This window comes from Balaenoptera ricei, chromosome 10 (genome assembly GCF_028023285.1).
Source record: "Balaenoptera ricei isolate mBalRic1 chromosome 10, mBalRic1.hap2, whole genome shotgun sequence".
Classification (NCBI taxonomy): Eukaryota; Metazoa; Chordata; class Mammalia; order Artiodactyla; family Balaenopteridae; genus Balaenoptera; species Balaenoptera ricei.
Genome location: NC_082648.1, coordinates 69,462,896 through 69,490,037, shown reverse-complemented (window position 1 = coordinate 69,490,037; position 27,142 = coordinate 69,462,896). Strand labels below are relative to the sequence as shown.

At 35.0% G+C, this 27,142-nt stretch overlaps 1 long non-coding RNA gene across 1 annotated transcript in view; it reads right to left on the bottom strand.

Annotated features, from left to right (window-relative positions):
• LOC132373440 (uncharacterized) overlaps positions 1-27,142 on the bottom strand; it is a 73,025-nt gene that overhangs the window by 32,461 nt on the left and 13,422 nt on the right. The window contains exon 2 of the long non-coding RNA XR_009505422.1: positions 9,001-9,124. This is a non-coding gene — a long non-coding RNA (uncharacterized LOC132373440). The remainder of the gene's footprint in view (positions 1-9,000; positions 9,125-27,142) is intronic.

Below are 27,142 nucleotides of genomic sequence, written 5' to 3'. Positions count from 1 at the left end.
CATTCATGCCACCCCATTTTGAGGTTCAGAGAGCTAACATTTATTGACTACCTGCTGTTTGTCAGACACTGGCTGAAAGATGTATATATAGTTTATGTATAATATATTCTGTAAGGTACTCTGGATGCAACAAAGGACTCTAAGCCATGGCTTCTAAACTCAAAGACCTTGTAATATATTTAAGGTGATTAACCATATGAGGCAACAGTAAGTGCCAGAGGAGTGGAGATAGTGCTATAGGAGCTGAGAGGAAGGACTCCATGAAAATTCTCAGGTCAGTCTGTACCTTGATAAACAGGAAACATATGTTCATTTTCTACTTTTTGTCTAAAATATCAAAGAAGAATTTGTTGTTTTTGTCATAAATTGTGGGAGTTGCTTTCCACTCTATTTTTTTTAATGACCTTTTGAATCTTGAATGACTGTGGTACAAATGGGTATGTCCCAGCTCTATCATGTACTAGATGTGTGAATCTGGGCAAATTATTTACCTCTTTGTGTCTAAGTTTCTCCATTTGTAAAATGTACACACTAACAATACCCAGTTTATGAGTTTGCTGTGTCAATTAAATGAGAACTTAGAATGCTTTGAAGTTATGTTATTAGGTACATACATATAGTTTAGTTTATAAGTATAACATCTTCCTGTCAAATCTTTCTTTTTATCATTCAATCACTCTTTATGCCTGATAACACTTTTATATATTTTTTCTTTTGTCCATAAATTCTGTTTTGTTTTATGCTAGTTTTCTTTTTATTAGTATTTCTTCTTTTTATTTGACGGTATCTGCTGTCTTCTTTTCCTTTATCCTTTCATCTGCAATTCTGGGGGGCCCATATGTTTTAGGGATTTAAAAATTACATTTATGTGTATTTTAATTGTTATTTTCGTTTATTTTAACCATTTTATTTTGTGTAATTTTTTCCTATGCTTACATTTTCCTTATGTGTTCTATTGGATTGACAGAGATTACCTTAAGTCTTTTAATCTTTCTATTCATTTGAAAATTGTGTACTTCCACTGAAATGAGATTATTTATTTCTTTTAAATGTTACCCTTAAAAGTTTAACATATATATTTAAACAAGTTTAAAGAGATCCAAATTTCTGCATTTTCCCCAAAGAATACAACTGATTTAGAATGTTTTCTCTTTATTAACTCCCATCATATCTTCCATGTTATTGTGATCAAATGTTTTTAGTTCCACTTTGACTTTATATCCCTTAAATTAATATTATTCTTGTTTATAGTCATTGCTTTCTTGGTAATTTTCTCAGCATTAACAATTCACTAATCATGTATTCAGCTTCATTTAACTTTCGTTTTTACTCTCGAATAAAATTTGAATTTCTAAAACTTATATTTGGAGAGGGCAGACAGCAGAAGCAAGAAGAACCACAATCCTGCAGCCTGTGGAACAAAAACCACATTCACAGAAAGATAGACAAGATGAAAAGGCAGAGGGCTATGTACCAGATGAAGGAACAAGATAAAACCCCAGAAAAACAACTAAATGAAGTGGAGATAGGCAACCTTCCAGAAAAAGAATTCAGAATAATGATAGTGAAGATGATCCAGGACCTCAGAAAAAGAATGGAGGCAAAGATCGAGAAGATGCAAGAAATGTTTAACATAGACCTAGAAGAATTAAAGAACAAACAAACAGAGATGAACAATACAATACCTGAAATGAAAACTACACTAGAAGGAATAAATAGCAGAATAACTGAGGCAGAAGAACGGATAAGTGACCTGGAAGACAGAATGGTGGAATTCACTGCTGCGGAACAGAATAAAGAAAAAAGAATGAAAAGAAATGAAGACAGCCTAAGAGAGCTCTGGGACAACATTAAACACAACAACATTCTCATTATAGGGGTCCCAGAAGGAGAAGAGAGAGAGAAAGGACCTGAGAAAATATTTGAAGAGATTATAGTCGAAAACTTCCTTAACATGGGAAAGGAAATAGCCACCCAAGTCCAGGAAGCACAGAGAGTCCCATACAGGATAAACCCAAGGAGAAACACACAGAGACACATAGTAATCAAATTGGTAAAAATTGAAGACAAAGAAAAATTATTGAAAGCAGCAAGGGAAAAACGACAAATAACATACAAGGGAACTCCCATAAGGTTAACAGCTGAATTCTCAGCAGAAACTCTACAAGCCAGAAGGGAGTGGCATGATATACTTAAAGTGATGAAAGGGAAGAACGTACAACCAAGATTACTCTACCCTGCAAGGATCTCATTCAGATTCAATGGAGAAATAAAAAGCTTTACAGACAAGCAAAAGTGAAGAAAATTCAGCACCACCAAACCAGCTCTACAACAAATGCTAAAGGAACTTCTCTAAGTCGGAAACACAAGAGAAGAAAAGGACCTACAAAAACAAACCCAAAACAATTAAGAAAATGGTCATAGGAACATACATATCGATAATTACCTTAAACGTGAATGGATTAAATGCTCCAACCAAAAGACACAGGCTTGCTGAATGTATACAAAAACAAGACCCATATATATGCTGTCTACAAGAGACCCACTTCAGACCTAGGGACACATACAGACTGAAAGTGAGGGGATGGAAAAAGATATTCCATGCAAATGGAAATCAAAAGAAAGCTGGAGTAGCAATACTCATATCAGATAAAATACACTTTAAAATAAAGAATGTTACAAGAGACAAGGAAGGACACTACATAATGATCAAGGGATCAATCCAAGAAGAAGATATAACAATTATAAATATATATGCACCCAACATGGGAGCACCTCAATACAAAAGGCATATGTATACATAACAGCTATAAGAGAGGAAATTGACAGTAACACAATAATAGTCGGGGACTTTAACACCTCACTTACAGCAATGGACAGATCACGCAAAGGGAACATTAATAAGGAAACACAAGCTTTAAATGACACAATAGACCAGATAGATTTAATTGATATTTATAGGACATTCCATCCAAAAACAGCAGGTTACACTTTCTTCTCAGGTGCGCATGGAACATTCTCCAGGATAGATCACATCCTGGGTCACAAATCAAGCCTCAGTAAATTTAAGAAAATTGAAATCATATCAAGCATCTTTTCTGACCACAACACTATGAGATTAGAAATGAATTACAGGGGAAAAAAATGTAAAAAACACAAACACTTGGAAGCTAAACAATACGTTACTAAATAACCAAGAGATCACTGAAGAAATCAAAGAGGAAATCAAAAAATACCTAGAGACAAATGACAATGAAAACATGATGATCCAAAACCTATGGGATGCAGCAAAAGCAGTTCTAAGAGGGAAGTTTATAGCTATACAAGCCTACCTCAAGAAACAAGAAAAATGTCAAATAAACAATCTAACCTTACACCTAAAGGAACTAGAGAAAGAAGAACAAACAAAACCCAAAGTTAGCAGAAGGAAAGAAATCATAAAGATCAGAGTGGAAATAAATGAAATAGAAACAAAGAAAACAAGAGCAAAGATCAATAAAACTAAAAGCTGGTTCTTTGAGAAGATAAACAAAATTGATAAACCATTAGCCAGACTCATCAAGAAAAAGACGGAGAGGACTCAAATCAATAAAATTAGAAATGAAAAAGGAGAAGTTACAACAGACACCTCAGAAATACAAAGCATCCTAAGAGACTACTACAAGCAACTCTATGCCAATAAAATGGACAACCTGGAAGAAATGGACAAATTCTTAGAAAAGCACAACCTTCTGAGATTGAAACAGGAAGAAATAGAAAATATAAACAGACAAATCACAAATAATGAAATTGAAACTGTGATTAAAAATCTTCCAACAAACAAAAGTCCAGGAACAGATGGATTCTCAGGTGAATTCTATCAAACATTTAGAGAAGAGCTAACACCCATCCTTCTCAAACTCTTCCAAAAAATTGCAGAGGAAGGAACTCTCCCAAACTCATTCTATGAGGCCACCATCAAACTGATACCAAAACCAGACAAAGATACTACAAAAAAAGAAAATTACAGACCAATATCACTGATGAACATAGATGCAAAAATCGTCAACAGAATACTAGCAAACAGAATCCAACAACACATTAAAAGGATCATACACCATGATCAAGTGGGATTTATCCCAGGGATGCAAGGATTCTTCAAGATATGCAAATCAATCAATGTGATACACCATATTAACAAATTGAAGAATAAAAACCATATGATCATCTCAATAGATGCAGAAAAAGCTTTTGACAAAATTCAACACACATTAGTGATAAAAACTCTCTAGAAAGTGGGCACAGAGGGAACCTACCTCAACATAATAAAGGCCATATACGAGAAACCCACAGCAAACATCAGTCTCAATGGTGAAAAACTGAAAGCATTTCCTCTAAGATCAGGAGCAAGACAAGGATGTCCACTCTCACCACTATTATTCAACATAGTTTTGGAAATCCCAGACACAGCAATAAGAGAAGAAAAAGATATAAAAGGAATACAAAATGGAAAAGAATAAGTAAAACTGTCACTGTTTGCAGATGACATGATACTATACATAGAGAATCCTAAAAATGCCACCAGAAAACTACTAGAGCTAATCAATGAATTTGGTAAAGTTGCAGGATACAAAATTAATGCACAGAAATCTCTTGCATTCCTATACACTAATGATGAAAAATCTGAAAGAGAAATTAAGGAAACACTCCCATTTACCATTGCAACAAAAAGAATAAAATACCTAGGAATAAACCTACCTAGGGAGACAAAAGACCTGTATGCAGAAAACTATAAGACACTGATGAAAGAAATTAAAGATGATACCAACAGATAGAGAGATATACCATGTTCTTGGATTGGAAGAATCAGTATTGTGAAAATGACTATACTACCCAAAGCAATCTACAGATTCAATGCAACCCCTATCAAATTACCAATGGCATTTTTTTACAGAACTAGAACAAAATATCTTACAATTTGTATGGAGACACAAAAGACCCCCAAATAGCCAAAGCAGTCTTGAGGGAAAAAAACGGAGCTGGAGGAATCAGACTCCCTGACTTCAGACTATACTACAAAGCTTCAGTAATGCAGACAATATGGTACTGGCACAAAAACAGAAACATAGATGAATGGAACAGGATAGAAAGCCCAAAGATAAACCCATGCACCTATGGTCAACTAATCTATGACAAAGGAGGCAAGGATATATAATGGAGAAAAGACAGTCTCTTCAATAAGTGGTGCTAGGAAAACTGGACAGCTACATCGAAAAGAATGAAATTAGAATACTCCCTAACACCATACACAAAAATAAACTCAAAATGGATTCGAGACCTAAAAGTAAGACCAGACACTATAAAACTCTTAGAGGAAAACATAGGAAGAACACTCTTTGACATAAATCACAGCAAGATCTTTTTTGATCCACCTCCTAGAGTAATGGAAATAAAAACAAAAATAAACAAATGGGACCTATTGAAACTTAAAAGCTTTTGCACAGCAAAGGAAACCATAAACAAGACGAAAAGGCAACCCTCAGAATGGGAGAAAATATTTGCAAACAAATCAACGGACCAAGTATTAATCTCCAAAATATATAAACAGCTCATGCAGCTCAATATTAAACAAACAAACAAACAACCCAATCCAAAAATGGGCAGAAGACCTAAATAGACATTTCTCCAAAGGAGACATACAGATGGCCAAGAGGCACATGAAAAGCTGCTGAACATCACTAATTATTAGAGAAATGCAAATCAAAACTACAATGAGGTATCACCTCACACCAGTTAGAATGGGCATCATCAGAAAATCTACCAACAACAAATGCTGGAGAGGGTGTGGAGAAAAGGGAACCCTCTTGCACTGTTGGTGGGAATGTAAATTGATACAGCCACTATGGAGAACAGTATGGAGGTTCCTTAAAAAACTAAAAATAGAATTACCATATGACCCAGCAATCCCACTACTCGGCATATACCCAGAGAAAACCATAATTCAAAAAGACACACGCACCCCAATATTCACTGCAGCACTATTTACAATAGCCAGGTCATGGAAGCAACCTAAATGCCCATCTTCAGACGAATGTATAAAGAAGTTGTGGTACATATATACGATGGAATATTACTCAGCCATAAAAAGGAATGAAATTGGGTCATTTGTTGAGACGTGGATGGATCTAGGGACTGTCATACAGAGTGAAGTAAGTCAGAAAGAGAAAAACAAATATCGTATATTAACGCATGTAGGTGGAACCTAGAAAAATGGTACAGATGAACCAGTTTGCAGGGCAGAAGTTGAGACACAGATGTAGAGAACAAACGTATGGACACCAAGGGGCGAAAGTAGGGGTGGGGATGGTGGTGTGCTGAATTGGGCGATTGGGATTGACATGTATACACTGAAGTGTATAAAATTGATGACTAATAAGAACCTGCTTATAAAAAAATAAATAAAATTAAATTAAAAAATTAAAAAATTAAAAACTAATACTAAACTTTCTTTGGGTTATTTGTATGGAAATATGTTAATATAAATGTTTCAGACATTACATGAAATTCCTAAAAATCTTGTATGTTCTGGTATAATAAGTCATAATTCTATTTATTATTTTAAAATGTATATCTCAGATATAACTAAATTTCATTGTCAATTGCATTATTATGAACTTTCATCAAATCTTTAACCGTGGTCATTTTTAAGTCTTTTGTCATATACAGACAGTTCTGGGTGTACTCTGATGCTTTTGCAATAATGTTCCTATAAAAGTGTTTCATCTTAAAGGAATTCATGGAAAAGACTCTGACAAGTACAGGTTTCTGGTAACTGACTATATTGCTGAACTGAATGAATAAGCATTTTCAGAACTCTAATGGAAAACTGATGAATTCATAAAAGTGCTAACAAAAGATCAAGATAAAAAAATTAATTATACGGGACTGAGTGAACTGATGAGGATGATTATAATTTTTGTAACTTTCTGTTTGAATAAAAAATAAATAAATAAATAAATAAAACTTATATTTGGCTCTTTTCCAAATCTGCTTGGATTTTTCTGATTGTATTTGTTATTTTTATTTAGGTTTTCTATTCCCTTCTTTATACACTTAATCATTTAAATACACTTAGTATTTTATATAAGATTGTTCTATTTTCTGAAGTCTTGGGGGTCTTACCTGCTGTTTATAGAATCTGCTGATTCTTGCTCTCAATGGATGGTTTCCTTGTGTGTTTTCTAATTTTGGACTGCTCATCCTTTGCAGGCAATCATCTATTGCCCGGACTTGGGGTGTATCCTTTAAGAATGACTTTTGCATTTAATTCTACCAAGAGTCTTAAAAATTTATCAGCCACTGGGCAAAATTTTATATTAATTTCAAGCTTTGGAGATTTGAATTCAGCAACTGATGGGAATTCAAACACCAAACTTGGACTGAGGTCAGGCCTATGATCACAAATTCTTAGCACAGATTTCTTTTCCTCTCTCTTAACAGAACCAGACTAGGAGAAGAGATATGCTACCTTTTCATTTCCCTCTCATGGGTGCATTTTTATAGCTTTTCATTTTGCATGAAGGTGCCCCCTGTGAGGATACTAGTTTTATAGGGGAGGGGCAAGGGCTCAAGGTAGGTAATCCACAAGGCTCTTTGTTAGAGCAGCAGTACATTCTACCCATGCACAGTACCAACTTGGTGTTTACAGTTTTGGATTTTAGTTTACTCTTCATGTTTGAATTACTCTTTTTTTCAGATTTCCTTGAAATGTTGATATTTCCTTCTGACCTACTATGCATTTAAAAATGTTTTTTATATCTATTCAATGTCTTATGGGTTTTGTAGTTTGAGGGCTTTTAGATTTTCTACTTTACCATATTGCAAGAAATGCCTTTACATTAACGGGCAGTAGAAAGTGGATTCAAAAAGCAGTAGAGTTTATTATGGCAGTGATGAGGATAGTTCCGTGTTCTTATAGGACATTTTCCACATTGTATCCATGCCATTCTTTCTAAATCACAAATCTTATTATACCATTGCATAAAAACCCTTTAGTGATTTCCCATTGCTCTTTGCATAAATTCTAATTCTCTTAGCCTGTCTTTTACTAAATGGATTTCATTATCTGCCCCCTACTTGCCCATCCAGTGCTTTCCTTCTCATGTGGTTTTTTTGTGCCGCTAGAATGAATTTCCTTAAGTTCTCCAAGTTTGTTGTTTTGTTTTTCACCTCCAGCCTTTTTACCACACTGATCTCTCTGCTTGGAACACAGATTCTTTCTCATCTCTCCCCTTCACCTCAACTCCTTTGATAATTGTCTAATTTTTCAGGATTGAATTTAAGTACCACTTCCTCCAAGGAGCTTCTCTTGACCCTCCCTCCTCACAATGCATTTCCATTATGTGCTCTTATAGCATCCTGTACTTCTTATTTCCTCTATTATGTCACTAAAAAACATTTATTTGTACTTGACTGTTCATTGGTCTTTTTTGCTAGTCTCTAAATTCCATGACAGTAGACATCCAAATTATTTCATCCAAATTATTCTAGCATGATATGTTGTAGGCAATTAGTAAATATATGCTGAATATTTCAAACTATAACTGCCATGGTTATTATCATTTTCAATAGCTATTATTTATGTGCCTAGTCCTGGGTAGAAATTATTGGCATTATGGTGTTACAAGGAAGCTTTAATTTGGTTTTATTTATGAGAGCATTTCACAAATAGAAAATGACCATTCCTGTAATCCTAAATATCTACTTTGTGAGGCTGTGTATTCAGATCTATCATAACAACTAGTGAACATTTTGACTACGGTGACTGATTTCAAGCAGAATATCAAATGGGTCATTTTGTGGAAAGAGTCCTTGATGATGATGCTGGAACAAAGGCAATTAAGTTCACTAATATAGTGCCCTGTGGTTGTGCCATGTATGTTGGCATGAAGAGTAGGAAAAGCTTTGGAATTTTTCAGGGTAGTCTTTCCCCCAGGTATGGACATCACAATTAGTACTTACTGAATTACCAGATGGCAAACGTGGGTGAAGAAAAGTCCAGACAGATATTGTGGTGTGTGTTATGGCTCCAGGTAAGGCTGTGGAATCATCAGAATAGGTGTCCATGGACCTTCATGGAAAGGACCTATAGACAGAAATGCACATACTGAAGAATACCAGTAATGGAATATGTTTATGGGTGCAAATAGGAGTTCATGTGGATATCAGCGAATCAATTAGGCAACTAGATCAGTCTGTGTTGCTGGCAGGTGAGGAAGATGAGGTTCAAGGTAGGCTGAGTGATGGTGAATTCCTCCTTCAAAAATAAGGCGAAGACTATTTTTAGGGATTGACAGTTCCAGCACAGTCAGGTATTCTTACTTTTAGGTTAGATACCTGGCTTAAATATCTAGGTTTTAGGTTAGATTCCTAGGTTTATCAATAGTCTTGCAGTTGAGATACACAAAGAACAGCAAATACCATCTTTGTCACCACTTAACTACACAATTTATGGAGTGTTAAGTTGTGGCAGTTGGTTGCATTTGTTATATTGTGACATACCCACTCTCTTAGTAAAGACATCTCACCTTAAATGTGGTTCTTGAGGTTTTGTTATCCACAAGGAGTGAATAGTTGTTTTCTGTTGGATTGAGCTCCTTTAAGAATCACATGCATAGGAATAAGAGCCAAAATTTAGAGTTCTTCTGGGCTTCTACAGCAGCCATGGTCATTTAGGTCTATCAATCTCAATCACAAGCAGCTGAGAAAGTTTTCAAAGTGAAATTTGAATTACAGACACTGGAGAATATATTATGCTATCAGGAATCATTGAAATGATGAATTCTTCTTCAGGGGATGTGTGAAAAGGACTAGGTGATGTCAAAGATGGAAAATAAGAACCAATATTAAAAACGAGCGATTTTTGGAATCATTGAATGCTCTCATTGGTAAGTGCATTACTAGAAAACTAATTTTTTCCAGAAATGTTTGGACTCCCTTAAGGAAGTATCAATACATATGACACTCAACACTAGGAAAATTAAGTACATCTTTCTCAGCTCTTATAAGCAAATGATACTGACACAAATAGCCCAGGATTAACAGGTGGAAATAAATTTTTTGAGTTGGGAGTATGTGAGTGTATTAAGTTGATTAAGTGGTCATTCAGCTATCAGATTATTCCTTGGCCTAGAATCTTCTGTGTGTGTGTGTGCGTGTGTGTAAGTGGGTACATTTCACAGGCCAAAAGTCACCAATGGACATTCAAATGTTCCAATGATTTTTGTAAGGTGTATTATTTTGTTTGCATATAATGAACCCCAGCTTATACTAACTTATGGAAAAAAATATTGGAAGGATTCTGGGAGAGGTTTTAGAGTCCAAGGTGGAGCCAAACATCACCTTCAGGAAAGCATGAATAGGATAATTCTGGGGTCCATAGGTACTGATTCAGGGGATTGAATGTCATCAGGATGGTTGTGTTTGATCTCCTAGATCTTTTATCTTGCCTGTCCTCTGCGCTTTGGCATGCAGGTGAGTTTTCTATGCCCAGGAGCAGGGGAGGGGTGTACATGACGCCTAGCAGTGTCTAGGACTTCTTGCAGCTTAGTCATTAGGTATTAAAACTCTGTGCCCCACATTCTGTTCCAGTTATTAAGAAGCCCAGGGAAGGGCTTAGACTGGTCAGGTGTGTGTCCTGTGACTGCCCCAGAGAGATGGAGGTTGGATCTCACTGGAAACATATGCTTCTTTTATTGTGAATTTACTTTTACCCTGTGACCTTCTCCCTTCCCTTTAGCTCTGGCTGCTAAACATGATTCATCCATCATTTGGGGGTGGGGGGGGTGAGTTGTCCTGGAACAGAGAAAAGGTACACATTTTTACTTTTAAAGTTAGACAAAAAGCCATGATCCAGACATCTGAATGCATGTGTGGGAGAATTCTTGCTAAACCAATTTTTACAGTTGCAGTTCTGAGGTCTCATGAGAGAAGGGTTGCAGAAGAAAGAAATTGCTGAGAATGAATGATTTCACTGGGAAGGACCCTCATGCTTTGCCTCCCATTCTGGTGTTAGTTCTAAGCTGGGTGGTAAAAATCATCCCCCTCTGTGAGTTTGGGAGATTAAAGCAGACATTCCCCCTGGTTGCCTGGGTGGCAGAATGGCACATCCATCTGATAACCATGGTGTGGGAAAATAGAACTGGAACAATTGTATCAGATGCCTGGGCAGAAGAGGGTGTGGTAGGCTCAACAAATTGATGTAAACCCTTTTACAAGTGAGGTGCTCCAGAAGCAGATGCTAAGACAGAGTTTGGGGTGCAAGATGTTTATTAGGGGTTTAAAATCTTTGAAAAGAAGGAGGGAAGAAACAGGATAGGATAGGATAAGTCTGTGATACAGCCTTGGCCAACCTCATGGGAAGCTTTGGAACAAGAATTGCCAGTCAGTTTCCTAGACTGGCTGAAATGGCTGGGTCTCTCTCTCCCCACCTTGCTCTTCATTGGTTATAGACCATCCAGCAATATGTGTGACCTCAGGCAGGACAGCTCACTGAGTCTGAGACTGACTGAGAAGGGGTTGACAGCTAGAGACGGTCTGCTGACCATATTCCCTACATCTGGGCCCCAAACTCTCCTTTGAAAGGAGATTTGGGGATGCATCTTTTATCATCACATACTCTCAAAGGATAGGGGAAGCAACCATTGTTTTCTTTTGCATCTGAGAATGATGAGGACCTAAAGGATCTTTAAAGAGATAACAATGATACAGAGAAGAAAACAACCATGGGTTATGCGGTTGTTGACTTAATGAGAAGGCAGAATTCTTCTGCAGTTGCCAGTGTCATAAAAGGAACATATCCAAAGAAAAAGCAGGAATTTGAACTTCAACAGATGAGAAAATAAAACATTCTTACTTCCTACGTCTCCCTCCAACCTCCTACCTCTATGTCATGGTGTTGTGTAAGCCTTGAATTTATGTCATTCAGGGAGAGGGTCTGAAATAACTGACTTGGAATTGAAGAAGATTATGCTTTTCCATCAGGAAAAGTGTTGATTCAAAATGAAGATGAAGGTGAGTTACAGAAAAACAAAAAATTTAGTTTGTGTATCCTGGGACATGGCCTTGAAAATTCATAACCACCTCAAAGTAATTGAAATAAAACTATTAATAAACTCTTGCTATTTACTTTAATTAGGAGAATATGGATGGTTCTCAAAGTGTTCGGTTAAATTGGAACTATGTTTTATAAGAAATCAGTGACTGCCTTCAAAATGTTTTATAATTTTCAGTCTTATATACTTACTTGGCAAAAGTACAATTTACTGTTGTGATGTTATTTGAATACATGCCCACCTCACAGCCATTTCCCACTGTATACCCTCATTCTGGAATGCTCTTCAACAACATCTTATTCCTCTGTATCATTTTGTTCCTTGCTCAGATGTCACTTGCTCAGAGACATTCCCTGGCCAACTTATTTATAATATTCCTTTAACATGTTTTAACTTTCTTCAACTCTTTTCACTGTCCGACATTATATTCTTTGTTTATTTGTATGCTGTCTCCTCACAATAAAGGAAACTCTGTGAGGGCAGCACATATTTTTCATCATCCTTATATTCCCAGTTCCCACCACTGTTATATGCTCAATAAATGTTTATTGAATAAATGAATCAATTGCATTTACAGATTTGCCAGTTCTGGAAATTCACTTAAACTGCATCTATTGGGGAAAATTATGCAAATTATTTTTCTTTAGATATCTTTCTATAAAAAATACTTCTGTATCCATTTAAAATAATGTCTCTGAAAGAAATTTTAAAATATGAAGGCACTAAAATGGCCTCATTCTGAACATATTTTCAAACAGTATTAAATTGGAGCTTCAAATACATGTCTTTCTAGATTGCTGCATTAGAATGAAATATTGTCAAATGCAATATTGGATTAGTATTGCTAATCAGACATTTGTATTACTAGGCTTCCTGCCCATAGCAAGATCACAGTCTGTTAAACAGAGGTCAGACACTTTTGGGCATAGCTCAGCAGTGGCCGTCCTTGGGGAAACGGCACCGGGGTCAAAGGTAGACACTCAGGTTTTCCAACTGTAAGATTTGAAAGAAAAAAGTGCTTTTTCTTTTTCTCCCCCTTCATCTTCCTTGTCCTCCTCCCTGTTCTTTGTTCTCCTTGCCCTGTTGTTATTCTTCTTTTTCCCCTTCCTTCTCTTTCTCCTCTTCTTTCGTTAATCCTTTTGTGAAGAAACCTCACTGGGTGGAAGCATGGAGCTAGTTTTACCAGAAAAGAGCAACAGAAAACAAAACTTAAAAATAGCATGGCTATTTCATGATATTAACGTTACTATTCTTAGAAAGTCTTTTTGTATTTTTAGAACTTCTACAAATTGAGAGGAGAAATGACAAATGGCATCGGGGGATGTAGATACATGACAGATTGTCAAGACTTGTCCAGACAGGACAGTTGGTGCTTTATTTCACTGTAAAAGTCTTCAGCTCATAAGAAGAGGACCAGTGAAGAAAGTATTCTAGAATTAACTGTGCTTTGATGATATATTTCCTTAGCTTATTTATTAATTTCCTAGTCACATAAATTATGCAATTTCAGCTTTTCTTTCATCAAGATTTGAGAAAAAGTGATAATGAATTACTGAAATAAAATAGCTCAAAGGGGTTAGAAACTGGGTAATGTTCATATTAAAAGTATGATGTATTGCTTTGAATTGATGCCTTAAGCAATCATGTTTATCTCAGAAAAAAAAAATCTTAAGTGTGTTACTTACTGAGTATGGGATAATATTTAGTTATTTCCTATTTCCATGTATTAAGATATATCTCAAAAACAGTGCAAATGTCTTAGCAATACAATTTAAAATTGTTATACATATAAATGCCTGTCTATTGACTGGGACTCTTACATGTAATTAAATGCAATAATCAGATAGGTGTCAGAATAAATATATGAGTTTGCATTTTTCTTAGAAAGCAAAATGTAGATTTCATTTAATAAATTCCAGAGGGAGACACCACCAAGAGAAGCTTGCCACTTAAGATTAGTTGCTGTGATGGTATGACTGTAGACAAACCATCTCCATGGTAATTTAAACAGCTTTAGGCATGAGAGATGGGAATAAATACCTTAAATTCAATATAGATGTGAAAAACAAGTCACTATGTACTCTGATGTATTCAGTGTGGTGGAAGAGTAAGTTGCTTTAATCCTCTGCAGCAACAACTCCTAGTTCCAAAAAAGGCAGACAGTTGAGGATAGAGCTCAAAACTGTAGCCAGAGTGATCTTTGAAAACATAAATCTGTTAATGTCATGACTTTGTATTTTTACAGAGACACAAACCTTTATCTCTTTGTATTGCTTTCAGGTTCAAGACCAAAATCTTTATTCTGGGTCTATAAGGCTCTTTCTGGTCTTATACCACCTTCTTTTCCAGTCTCTATTTCAATCACCCCCTCTTTTCCCTCTGTTCCATTAACAGTGAACTTATTTTATTTGTTCAAATGAGCCATATCTCCTCCAGCTACAAGCCCTTCCAGCTCCTTGGTAGCCTGGGAAGGCGAGAGTTCCCTTGTCCACTGTACTCCCATTCATCTATCAAAGTATCACTTTCTCAGGGAAGCTTTTTTGGCCTTTCAGGTTGGTTCAGCTCCCCAGTTGCAAACTCTCAAGACATCATGTACGTTTCCTTTGCTGTATGATTATTTGATTAATGTGTTTTACCTAACTTGACTGTGAGCTTCAGGTGGGCAAGGACTGAGTCAGATTTTGGTCATTATTGTACTCACAGATCTAGTATTTTGTCTGTGACCCCACTCCCTCTCTCACTGCTTCATTATATACTGCCTATTTTTGAATACTGACTTTGAGATTATCATAATACTCTATACCATACCAGTTCCTCCCCTTCAGCATACAACCAGAGATTGGGGCTATGCATCAAACCCTGAGAGATATTCTACTACCAAGAAAAGTGAGGTGGCATTTGAAAGGAACTTGTTAGCTATGGGTGCAAAAGGCATAGCTTTTCATGAACTCATCAGAGGACAAGAAAATAAATGTAGAAGAAAATCCCAATCCAAACCAAGAAAACCAGAGCAGTTGAAAATTTGAAAGCCACATTTTGGACTGTGCATGTGACACAAGACTTCTATGCTGAATTTCTTGTAGTTGTCTATTTTAAAATAAATACAAACAGAACAAAGTGTTAACATTGGTACCCAAAAAAGTGAAAAAAAATTCTCCCTAATTAATGTTTAGCACTTTTTTTTCTTAGTAATAAGGCCACCATCTGAGACCAAAATGACACCTAGGAGAGGGTCACTGTGCCTTAATTGGGAGGAAACAGTGAGAAAAGGAAAATAAAGTCTGTGGTTTAATTACCAGTGGCATCAATTGTTATCCCCTCAGATGTAAATAGTTTCTTCATCAATTTCCTCAAAGTCCCTGATAAAAGAGAGATGATTACAGTGCTTCATATAGGCAAGTGTGGGAAATTTATGTAATGAGAAGTTGTTTCTTTTTTCTTTTCATAGCTTGCCAGACTAGAGGTCATCTAATTGGAATTCTTCATTAGCAGGTGAGAAAATACACTTGAACTGTGAATGCACAATATCAAAATAACAAGGTGATTTGTTACACTTAGTTTGCCTCTGTGTGTGAGTATAAGTACATGTGTACATATGGCATTTTTTTTAGTGAGATGATGCATAGTTTACTAATTTCTCAAAGCTGTCTATACATCAAACCACACTTTTAAGAATAAGACATTGCCTTATCTAGTCAGGGTCAGAAAACCAAAGAAATCCAGTAAAAGAGGGGAAAGATAAACAGAGAGAACAATTGGAAAGGGAAAACTTGAGAGTGCTGCGTATGTTACTCATCCCCTCCTAAAGGTATTTACATCACTGCCTATGAGATCTGAGGCTCAGTCTGGATTTGCTAACATTGCTATATATGGATATTGATACAGTATATTTTATTATGATGAACCAAGAAGCAGTCATATTATACACTGAGAAAACTGGGAGGAAGTACAGCTGTGTACTGACATTTGGGTGGGGAGAGAAAAATGTTCTGGACTTAGAAAAAGCTACAGGCAGAATACAAATGATGCCTTGGACATATGATATAACTCACTGGCTGCCATTTTATGATGAAAACCAAAGCTGTGCTAAAAAGTGACTACAGCGAGGCAATACATTATACATGGACAAGGTTTTACATTTTAGAAAAAGTGATGGAATGGGATCATTTCAGTTAATTGTCTATAGCTATATTTGTAATTCCTATAAAAATATTCTAAATTCACAAAATGTGTGTGAATTTAACAGAGAATTTTATTTGTTGATATTAAACTTTTTTCCCCTTAAAGCCAGCTAACATCCAGACATTACTTAGGGTGAAGGTAATCAAATATTTCCTGTTTTACGTACAGACATGTTCTAAAAATAAGGTTGAAAATGTTCACTTCTGTTACTACATCATACAGGTGATTTATAGTACAGTTATTGTAAGTTTTCAGACATATTTTGTTGACATTTGTCAGTTTTTCTTGATGTGAAGGTTTTATGAATTTTTTTCACAAATAAGGTCCAATACACTGGTTTAGCACTAGGAAACAGTGGGAGTAGTATAAATTACAGCTCTAAGGGGATCTCAAACATGAAATTATGACATCAATAGAAGCAAATTATATTAAAAAGATAGTGACTAAGAATTTATTTACCAATTTAAGTAAGGTTGAGATGCTAGGTTGATAAAGAAAATAATCAAACTTAGTATGGTAGAAACCTGGCGTGATCTTGGTGAGAACTAAGATTAAAAATGACCAAATTTTGAATTATTCCTTATAGGACTAGGGTATAACTGAAGGGACTGCCTGCTATATTACATTACTGCACAGTAGCCCAGAGTGTGGGCTCCAGATTTAAGATGCTTTTGTCTGGGGCAAGTAACTTGTCTTCTCTATAACTCAATACCAAATTTACAGGGTTGCTCTGAGTATTAGATGACTTCAGTATATTTAAAGATCCTAGCACAAGCCTAGCACATAGCAAGTTGCTCCAAAATGTTTTCTGCACTGTTACAACTGCCGCCAGTATTAATATTTATAATCTGTGAGGAATCGTGGAGAGGATCTAGAAGGCTGAAGAAAGTTATTGATATATCTAAGAGAAGAAAATAGAATGCATAACTATAGCCTTGAGACCTTATGACTTGATATTGATTCTTGACCAAAAAAAAAAGAAAAAAAAAGAAAAGAAAGTGGCCATCAGGAGCCAAGATGGAGTCATTTCAAATGAATCATATCAGTCCAAATAAAATTTTTTTGACAGAAATATGACAGAAATACTAGACTGATAATCAACCTCACACCCTCCCCTCCAATATCATTAGGTATAGTGTTTCTGAACTTTAATAAGTCGATAGACAAGCTCTTTTATCTTATACTTGTGAACAAGATAAAGGAAAAAAAAAAAAAGACAGATGCTTGAACAGTTAATGAGAAAAATAATCGATCAGGGAGCACTGTTCAAAGGGTCCAGATTAATGAAGTAGTATAAACATATAAGAGAATTTCTAACAGTGTTTCAGGGTTCAGCTTTGGCTGTCCTCTATGGAATACATTTTATCAATTAATATATTGAATAATTATAATAATAATGATAATAATGAAAAGTAAGAAAAACTTAAGATTATTTATTTCTACCCACAGCCAACTCCCTCCTTGTCCTTTTAATAAGACCCTGGTTTTCTTCAGCTATTAACTATCTTTATAGCAGCCATGTACTCAAGGGTAAAAACCTCACCCCCAGCCCCAGAATCATGACTGATTTAAGACAATCATTGTGCCTCCATACCATTTTACCAATGATTGGTTTGGAAATGGGCATAAGAGAATATTTTGACATGTAAGGAGAGTTGGCTGGGAAAGTTTCTTAGAAACATGACAAAGATTATGTTTCTTAAGGTCTTTGGACTTTACCATGAAGAAAAGATGGCTGAAGTTGCCAATGTCATCTAGAGACCATGGTGGGAAGAAGCCAACACACTGAACTATAGCAGGGAAGAAAGATAAAAAGACCCCAATCATTGACAATGTCCTTGAACCACTGAATAAACTAACCTTCAGACATAAGGGTGAAGTAAAATTTCCCTACTGTGACAGTTGACACTGGGTTTTATCAGGTCACTTTGACATTAGCATTTGCATTCTTAGTTATTATAATATACAATCTTTCCAGTTAAGATATAGAAAGAATAATTATAAAGTTTTTAGAGGAATATCAAATGTGTTGAGTGGCAAATTAAGATCCCAAGAACTTTGAAAGATAGGCTGTGCTGAAGGTGCTTTTGCCCTGAGGGCTTTTCCTGGGCTAGGCTATCTTGAGTTTCAGATCTGATGACCTTGTGAGGAACTATGTGTGGAGCCAAAGCTGAGGATACAATAAAACATGGTGGGGTTGGGTGGGGTCGGTGTGTGGATTAATGCAGGAATTCTGAGGCCCCAAAGGCCTACAGCTTCAGGGTAAGTGTGAACAAGGAGCTAAAGCTGCCTCTACCCACATTCTCATCCCCAAATCTTACAAAAAAAGTTTCTCTGCCACTTAGCAGAGCAGGAGAAAAGAAAAACAAGTCCTGCAGAAATTATGGTCATGTGGAATTTTGAATTGAGTTGTAGTAAACATTCTCATCACTTGGGGAGTAAAGACAACAACAACAAAATAATCCTCCAACCATGAATAGTTTATCATGCCAATAGTAGCCAAAAGCAAACAGGTGCAGCTCTATTACTATCAGAAGAAACTGTGTATAAAAGGATTGCTAGCAATAGAGCCAGCCACTTCATAGAGATAAAAAATTCAATTCTCAAGGAAGTTATAAAAATTATACATATATGGACATCAAGTACCCATATAGGCATATATACAAAATATATGAAGGAATAATTTTTAGAACTACCACAATAAATACATATATCTCCAGTCATGGTAGTAGATTTTAGCAGACATCTCTCATTAGTTGATAGAACAAACAGACCAAACAATAAGTATGATATGAACAATATGATTAGCATATTGTTGACCTAGTAGACTCTGAAACTCAAGAATATACATACTTTTAAAGCATATATGAGAAAATTCTTAAATATCGACTGTTACCTAAGTAAAGTTTCAAAAAATTTAAAAGGACTGAAATGATGTGCAACATGTTATCTCACCAAAGTGCATTTAAGTATCAAAAGTAATTTTTAAAAGTTAACAAGAAAATCTCCATAAAATGGAAAATCAGGAAGCATGGTTTTAAGTAATTCATGGTTCAAAGAAAAAAATCATAAGTGGAAATCCTGATTAGAAATGAGAGGGAATTAGAGGCTATTTTAAATTTAATTAAACAATACTAAATAGAAAATCTAAGGGGACATAGCTAATGTAATAATTATAAATTTGGAGCTATAAATATTATCTTAGATAACAAGGCTGAGTATTAATGTGAACCACGTCTCCAAAAGTTAGAAAGGTACAGCAAAATAAACCCCAAAATTATATGACAGAATATAATAAATATAAGAGCAGAGATTAATGATCTAGAAAACAAATATACAAGAGGAGGTATCAACCAAACCAAAGGTTGGCTGTTTTGAAGAGAAAAGATCAATAAAATTGACAAACTTCTGGCAAGTTTGATCATGAAAAAAGGAGAGGAGGCATAAATAATCTCTATAAAGAATGCAAAAAGGAACATAAGCATAGGTGCTACAGACAGTAAACAGATAGATGGTATTATGATAAATTTATGCCAATAAATTTGAAAGTATGGAAAAAAATGTTCAAATACCTAGGAAAATATAGCTTTTCAAAGTGAGTCAATGCAAGAGAAAACAGGAATTGTTCTATAAACATAAAATGAGTTGATTAACGATCTTTTGACAAAGAAAACCTCAGACCCAGATGGCTTTTATCAGATTAAATAAGAAGAAATTCCTGTCTTATGCAAACTCTTGGAGAGGCTAGAATTGGAGGAAACATTCTAGTTCATTTAATAAGGCTCATGAAATTTTATTACCAAATACCAATTTTTCATGAGATATTGAAAGCTTTCTCTTGAGATCTGCAATCTGGATGCCAAATAATACTAATTCTGTTTGACATTATACATATAAATTATGCAAATAATGAAAAAATTCAGCAAAGTTTCTGGATACAAAATTAATACCCAACAATAAATAACTATACAATGCTATATCAGCCACAAACAGAAAATATAAGTTATGAATATAACATCACAATAGCAACAAAAATATCAAGTACTTAGGAACAAGTTTAATAAAAGTGTGCAAGCTCTCTATGGATAAAATTATGACATTTTTTGAAGGTCACTATATATGTAAATAAACTGATATATTATGATCATGGACTGGAAAACAGTATTGTAAAGATATCAGTTCTTCCCAAATTAATCCGTGGATTTGATGCAATTCTCACTGAGGTCACTATAGATTTGTTGCTGCTGCTGTTGTTGAATTTGAAGAGTTAATTCTAATGTTTTCATGAAATGCAAAGAAGCAAGACTTTCTTGAAGAAAAAGAATATGATTGTTGGTGAACTTCCTCTAACAGATATTAAGTCTCCTTATAAAGCTATAAAATAAAGTGTTGTATTGGAACAAGTTTAAATACATAGACCAAAGAAACAGAGCAGAGAGTCCAGAAACAGATCCAGGCATATATATCAGAGGTGGCACTGTAGTTAGGAAAAAAAAATGATGGCCTTTTCAACTTATGGTAGTGGGGTAATTGAATGTTTGTCAAGAAGTGAACAGAAATGATAACCAGTTGCTCATACCATTTTCTGCATTTGTACAAAAGTCAAATGCAGGTGACTTAAAGTTAAGATTTTAGAATATCCGATGAATATATTTATGTAATACTTGATATATAGAAATATTTCTTTGTTTAGATGTGGAAACCCCTAGCCATTAGTCTCACTACATTAAAATTTATTTACATAAAAAGAATAAAGACAATTACTGAGTAGAAGTTGCAGTGTATATAACCAATAAAATACTCATATTCATAATGTATACAGATTCCTACAAACTAATGAGGAAAGCCAGACATTTCAATAGACAAATGGGTAAGAGGCTTGTACAGAGACTTCACACAACAGGAAATCTAAGTGGTCAATGGACAAATAAAAAGCTGATCAATCTCATTTATTATTTAAAAAATACAAAGTAAAGTCATAACTAGACATCATTACTCACCAGAGGAGGACATGAAATTTAAAAAAAAATTGTGGGGCAAGAATGTGAAGTATAGGTTTTTTTGGTAAATATTTTGGGAAACAGTATGACATTATCTAGAAAAGTTGAAGATATGAAAATTAGTTATTCCTTTCCAAATATATTCCCTAGAGAATCTCCTGCATGTTTGTATCAGGAGACAACTGTAAAAATTTTTATACTGACAGGTTTTAAAAATAACTCCAAATTGAGAGCAACACAAATGTTCATCAACAGGAAAATGAATTAAAAAAAGTGTGGTATACCCATAGAATGGGTGTCATGTAGTGATGAAATTGGATGTACAGTTAGATGTAATAATGAATGAATGAATCTGACAAATATAATGATAAGCAAGAGAACTAATTTAATAGTATGTACAATATTATTTCAATTAAAGTAAAAAACAGAAACTAATTACATTGTTAAAAGCAAGGGTTATATTTTTTAAAGTAAGAACATTGGATATCTCCAGGCAGGAGGGGGAAGGACATGATAGAGGAAGGCATAATCTCAGACTTCCCAGGATGTTGTCAATGTCCTACTTCTTCAACTGATTAAATTAGGTATCTGTTTTATTTATATACCTTAAACTATACAAGTATACTTTATATAATTTTAAATATATGGTATATCTCATAGAGCTATGTTCAGAAAAATAACAACCCAAAAGTTTGACAGTGACTCAAAATGTTAAATGTAGAGTTAACACATGACCCGGAAATTCTACTCCTAGGCATATGCCCAAGAGAAATGAGAACATATGCCCACAAAAAAACTTACACACAAATATTTACAGTAGCATTATTCAAAATAGCGAAAATATAGAAACAATTCAAATATTGATCAACTGATTAAAGGATAAATGTGGTATATTCATACAATGAATATTGTTCAGCAATTGAAATAAATGAAGTACTGATATATGTTATAATTTGGATGTATCTTGAAAACATTATGCTAAGGAAAATAAGCCAGTCAAAAAAAAAAAAAAAAGACCACAGATTGTATAATTCCATATTTATTAAATGTTCAGACTAAGTCATTTACAGAGACAGAAAATGGATTACTGGTTGCCTGGGCTCAGGAAATTGGAACAGAGAGATGGGGAGTGATTGCTGAAGGGTACAAGTTTTCTTTTTGTGGTGATTAAAGTATTCTAAGATGGATTGTAGGGATGGCCGCACAACTCCGTGAATATCCTTGAAAGGACTGAATAGTACACTTTAAATGGGTGAATCATATGGTATGTGAATCTCAATACAGCTGCTAGAAAAAATGGCCCCCAAATTAGGATAAAGAAGTAGAAGATACAGGAAAACAGATTTTGGCTCAATATATGAGAAAAAGCTATCTAAATAAATTCCTAGCTGAAGGAATGATCTGCCTCTGTATATGCTGAGTTTCTCCTCACTCCAGATGTTTAAACCTAGATATAATACAATGTATTTGGATTTCATAATTAATATTGTCTGAACAACTCAATTCCTTTGTGGGATGAGATAGGGCCTAAATATATGAATAAAATAGTTAATACAATATGGAATGACTATATAGTCTTTGTTAAATTACATTGTGAATCAACTGTCTTTTCTAAAAATTGTGGTATAATTGACATATAACATTATTACATTACATCCTCATGACTTATCTGTTTTATAAGTTTGTATCTTTTGGCTCCCTTCACGTATTTTACTCACCCCGCCCCTTTGCCTCTGGCAACAACCAATCTGTTCTCTATACATGAACTTGGTTTTTGTTTTGTTTTGTTTTTCTGTCTTGATTTTTAGATTCCACATATAAGTGAGATCATACAGTATTTGTCTTTCTCTGACTTATTTCACTTAGCATAATGACCTCAATGTCCACGCATACTGTTACAAACTCCATTCTTATTTATGGCTGAATAGTACTCCAGCGTATGTGTGTGTGCATGTGTGTGTGTGTGTGTGTGTGTGTGTGTTTCTGTGTGGATCACATTTTCTTTATCCATTCATCCATTGATGGATATTTACGTTATTTCCATATCTTGACTACTGTAAATAATGCTGCAATGAACATGTGGGTGCATATATCTTTTTGAATTAGTGTGAGATAATCCATTTAAACCATTTAGCACAATACTTAACATATGGTAAGGGCTCTATAAACATTTATTTTAAAAGTTCAAACAAAAACATATGGCTCTGTCATCAAAATGGGTAGTTTTTAAGCAAATTTTCAGAAATGCAGTGGAGAGTTAGGAAAGAAAACTGGACTTTATCAGAAGAACTCTTGTGGGATTTATTTATATTTACTTTGATCTCAGCACAGTTTTCCTCCTTCCAGTTACCCAACTTGTTCTCAGTCTAGGAGGTGTAGAGGATGGATTGCCAAACAGGGATTTCTAGGCATACATAAACATGTCACCTCACATATGCCCCTCGAGGCCAAGGATGCATCTGTTTAGTGGAGTGGCAGAAGACAAAAGGGAATAATCTGTTGTGTATATTTATCAGAACACATTACTATCTTTCTATGGACATATGTGGAACCTCACAGGGCATTTTATAGATTAAAGTTTTGCAACAACTGATGGGATTTGTCATTTTATTCTTGATGCTTAAAGTACATCCAAGATAAATCCAACAAAATAGTGAAAATTTCAGCTTCAGTGCTGATACTAAAAATATAAAAGCATGAAAAGTCATATCTTGGATGTCTGTCTACCTTAAATTTTATTTTCAGATTCCTACAACAGCCTTTGGCTTTGGGCTGATAGGGCAGTCATAATCTGAGTTCTGAATTTATAGCTTGGGTGAAGGTACATTTCATATTCAGATGTTAGTTCCATAATGTTTTCATTAATCTTCAACTTGAAACAAACCCGAGTTTTAGAGACTAAGGTATTGCTTAAATTAGTAAATAGCTGTGATATCTAGTGATATTCTTCCATTTTCTGAAATTTTTGGTACACTCTAAAAATGTATACAGGGAATAAAATATTTTTAGAATAGCAGTAGGTCTATATCTTTTTAATTGTTTTATTCTGATGTTGAAATACATTATAAAATTTAAGTATAGAGGAAGCCACCAAGATTTATAAATACCTTGAGGGATTTCTCTCTTATTATATCTTGCTGTAAAGGCATTTATCTCCTCTCATCATTAAAACTGAGTTGTTCTAAAGAGGTAAACGCCTATCTACAGAATTTCTGTCTTCTCAGTCTCCACATTCAGTACCCGAGTTCAGGTTTTCAGAATTGCTCACCTTCTTCCTAACCAGTTATCTAGCTTATTTTTTCTTCTCTCTACCAGCCTTTGTATTAATATTACTTTCCCCTAAATATTCTCCACCAACACATATATAGCCATTATCAGAGTGTGCCTGATAAAATTCTACCAACCCTTGTAAGAAAAAGATGAGATATTTTTCTCATGGTTAATTTCTCTTACTACCAAAACCAGAATTAATTTATTTCTTTAGTGTTCCTTAGCACTAAAGTACTTTCCTTAAATTTAGCATGTACTATGTGATCTTTCACAATTTAAAAAATGCATGTGTTGTTCCATGTTGTTAAATTGAGAGCTCTTTGAGAAATGAGATTGTGTCTATATTTTAAAAAATATGGTCCCCAAACCTGCCATGATCCTGGTTCCTTGGAGATGAAATGAGGTAGAGGTAGTAGAAATGAAGAGAAGTAAACAATTTTGAATATATATTAAAGGCAAAACTTTGGAAATTGCTAATGGATTAGATGTAACAGATGAGAGAAATATATCAAGATAAATCCTTCATTTTTTTCTTGGACAACTGGAACTATTTAGCAAGATGTGGAAGCATAAGAGATACTGCATTCGTGTGTGTGTATGTGTGTGTGTGAATCAAAAGCCCTGTTTTGTAGATATTAAGGGAGCAGTTGATCAGGGATGAAATGTACATTTGGGAGTCATTAAATTACAGTTAATATTTAAATGCCATTGGAATGGTAGAGATAAGGTAAGAAGATAGTATATATATAGAAGAAAAGTTTGCCCAGAAATAATCTTAGGAATTCTTCAACATTAAACAGGAAGAGGATGAGGAACTGAAAAGAGACTAAGAGAAAAGAGTCGATGAAATGGGAGCAAAATCTGAAGAGTGTGGTATCTCAGAAACTAGTAGATGGTATCATTGTGCCTAGCTATCCACTCTCTGTCTTCTAAGAAGATTAGTCAACCCTGCCTGTTGCCATACAAGTCTTAGAGAAGGATACTTTCACACTGCACTACTTTGGACTCGGTCATATGACTTGTACTGGCAAATGAAATGTGAGCAGACATGATGTACACCATGTCCGAGGAGAAGATTTAGAGGCAATGCAAGTTTCTACCAGGTCTTTTGTTCTTGACTCCTCTGCCAAGGGAAGGGTATGTCCCAGAGAGAAGCTGCCCATTTGTTCTGGGTCCCAGAGTGAGAAGATACATGTAGCAGATACGAACTCAAAGTATAACTTGGAGCAGAGCTATGGCTTGCAAAGAACAGAAGCTGGCATGTAACTAGAATCAGAAATAGTTATTCATTTTCTTAAGTCAGTATAATTCTGCAACACAATTTACATAGTATAATGGAGCCAAAAGAGACTAATACAGAAACAAAGAAAAATTTCAAGGAGGGCCAGTGATCAATTAAGCCGAATATTCTCAAATTGTGTAAGATAGGTATATGTTTAAAGGTGTCCTTTAGAGTTACAACATGGAGGTTTTTTGTGACCTTGCAATTTAAAGCTTGACTGAAAGGGGGTTAAGAGTGAGCAGAAAGTAAGGAAGTGGAAATGGTGAATGTAAATATATTTTCAGACTATTTTTTATAGCAATGGATCTAAAAAGTGAGGTGGTAGCTGTAAGTGGATGTATATCAAGGAATGTTTATTTGAAGACAGGTGATAGTACAGCATATATGTTGAAGGCAACGATTAGTGTAGAGAACAACTGGCAATAAGAATAAGGAGAGAAGATAGGCTCAGAAGCAAATACATGAGAACGTTAGAGGTCATATGGTTGAAAGTCTAGGGTGAAGAATTGGCCTTTGGTAAAAGGATGGACTTTTGTAACAGAGGAAAGAAAGTCAGTGTAAGTACTGCTTATGTTGTAAGTATTGCTGCGGTAGGCTGGCGGATTGAAGAGTGGGAAGATGGGGGAGTTCTCATTTGAAGGCTATGAAAGAGATATGAAGTGAGTTTGTTGGTTGAAAGTGGGGCAATAATGTAATGTATGAGATCTGAGGAGAGAGGGTAAAGGACACAATTGGCATTTTCAGAATGGGAAAGCAAACTTACTAGGAAAAAAGGGTAGGATGACTAGGCAGAGTTGTATGTTTATATGAGGTTTAGGATCATGAATTTAAAGTGAAACCATTCAGCCCAGGTATGTACCTTTCTCAGCAACATTCAGCTTCTTGACTGCAGATTTGGAGAAGGCAGATACCTGGGCTCAGTCAAACTTGGAGTTTTGCCAGATGTGTATGTCAGTGGGAGGGAAGGATGAGGAGTGGAGGATGCCTTCAAGAAGAGATTATAATCATGATCAAGGAACATAAGCTTAGTAAGGAACGAAAGGGAGAATGAGGTAACAGATAATGGAATTGAAGAGTGAATGGACTGCAAGTCTCAATGAATAATTAGTGCCTGTGTAGTATATATGCTGTCGGACATTAAATGAATAATTAGTAATGAAAATGAAGTTCTACCGCTTGTGGTTAATGGTGTTAGATAGGAAGTATCATGGGTCCAGATAATGTTTTCTTGGACACCAAGTAGGATGTGACTCATTGTGGTAAAAACATTTAAAAAAAAAAAAAAAAGAAAGAAAGAAAAAAAGGAAAAAAAACAA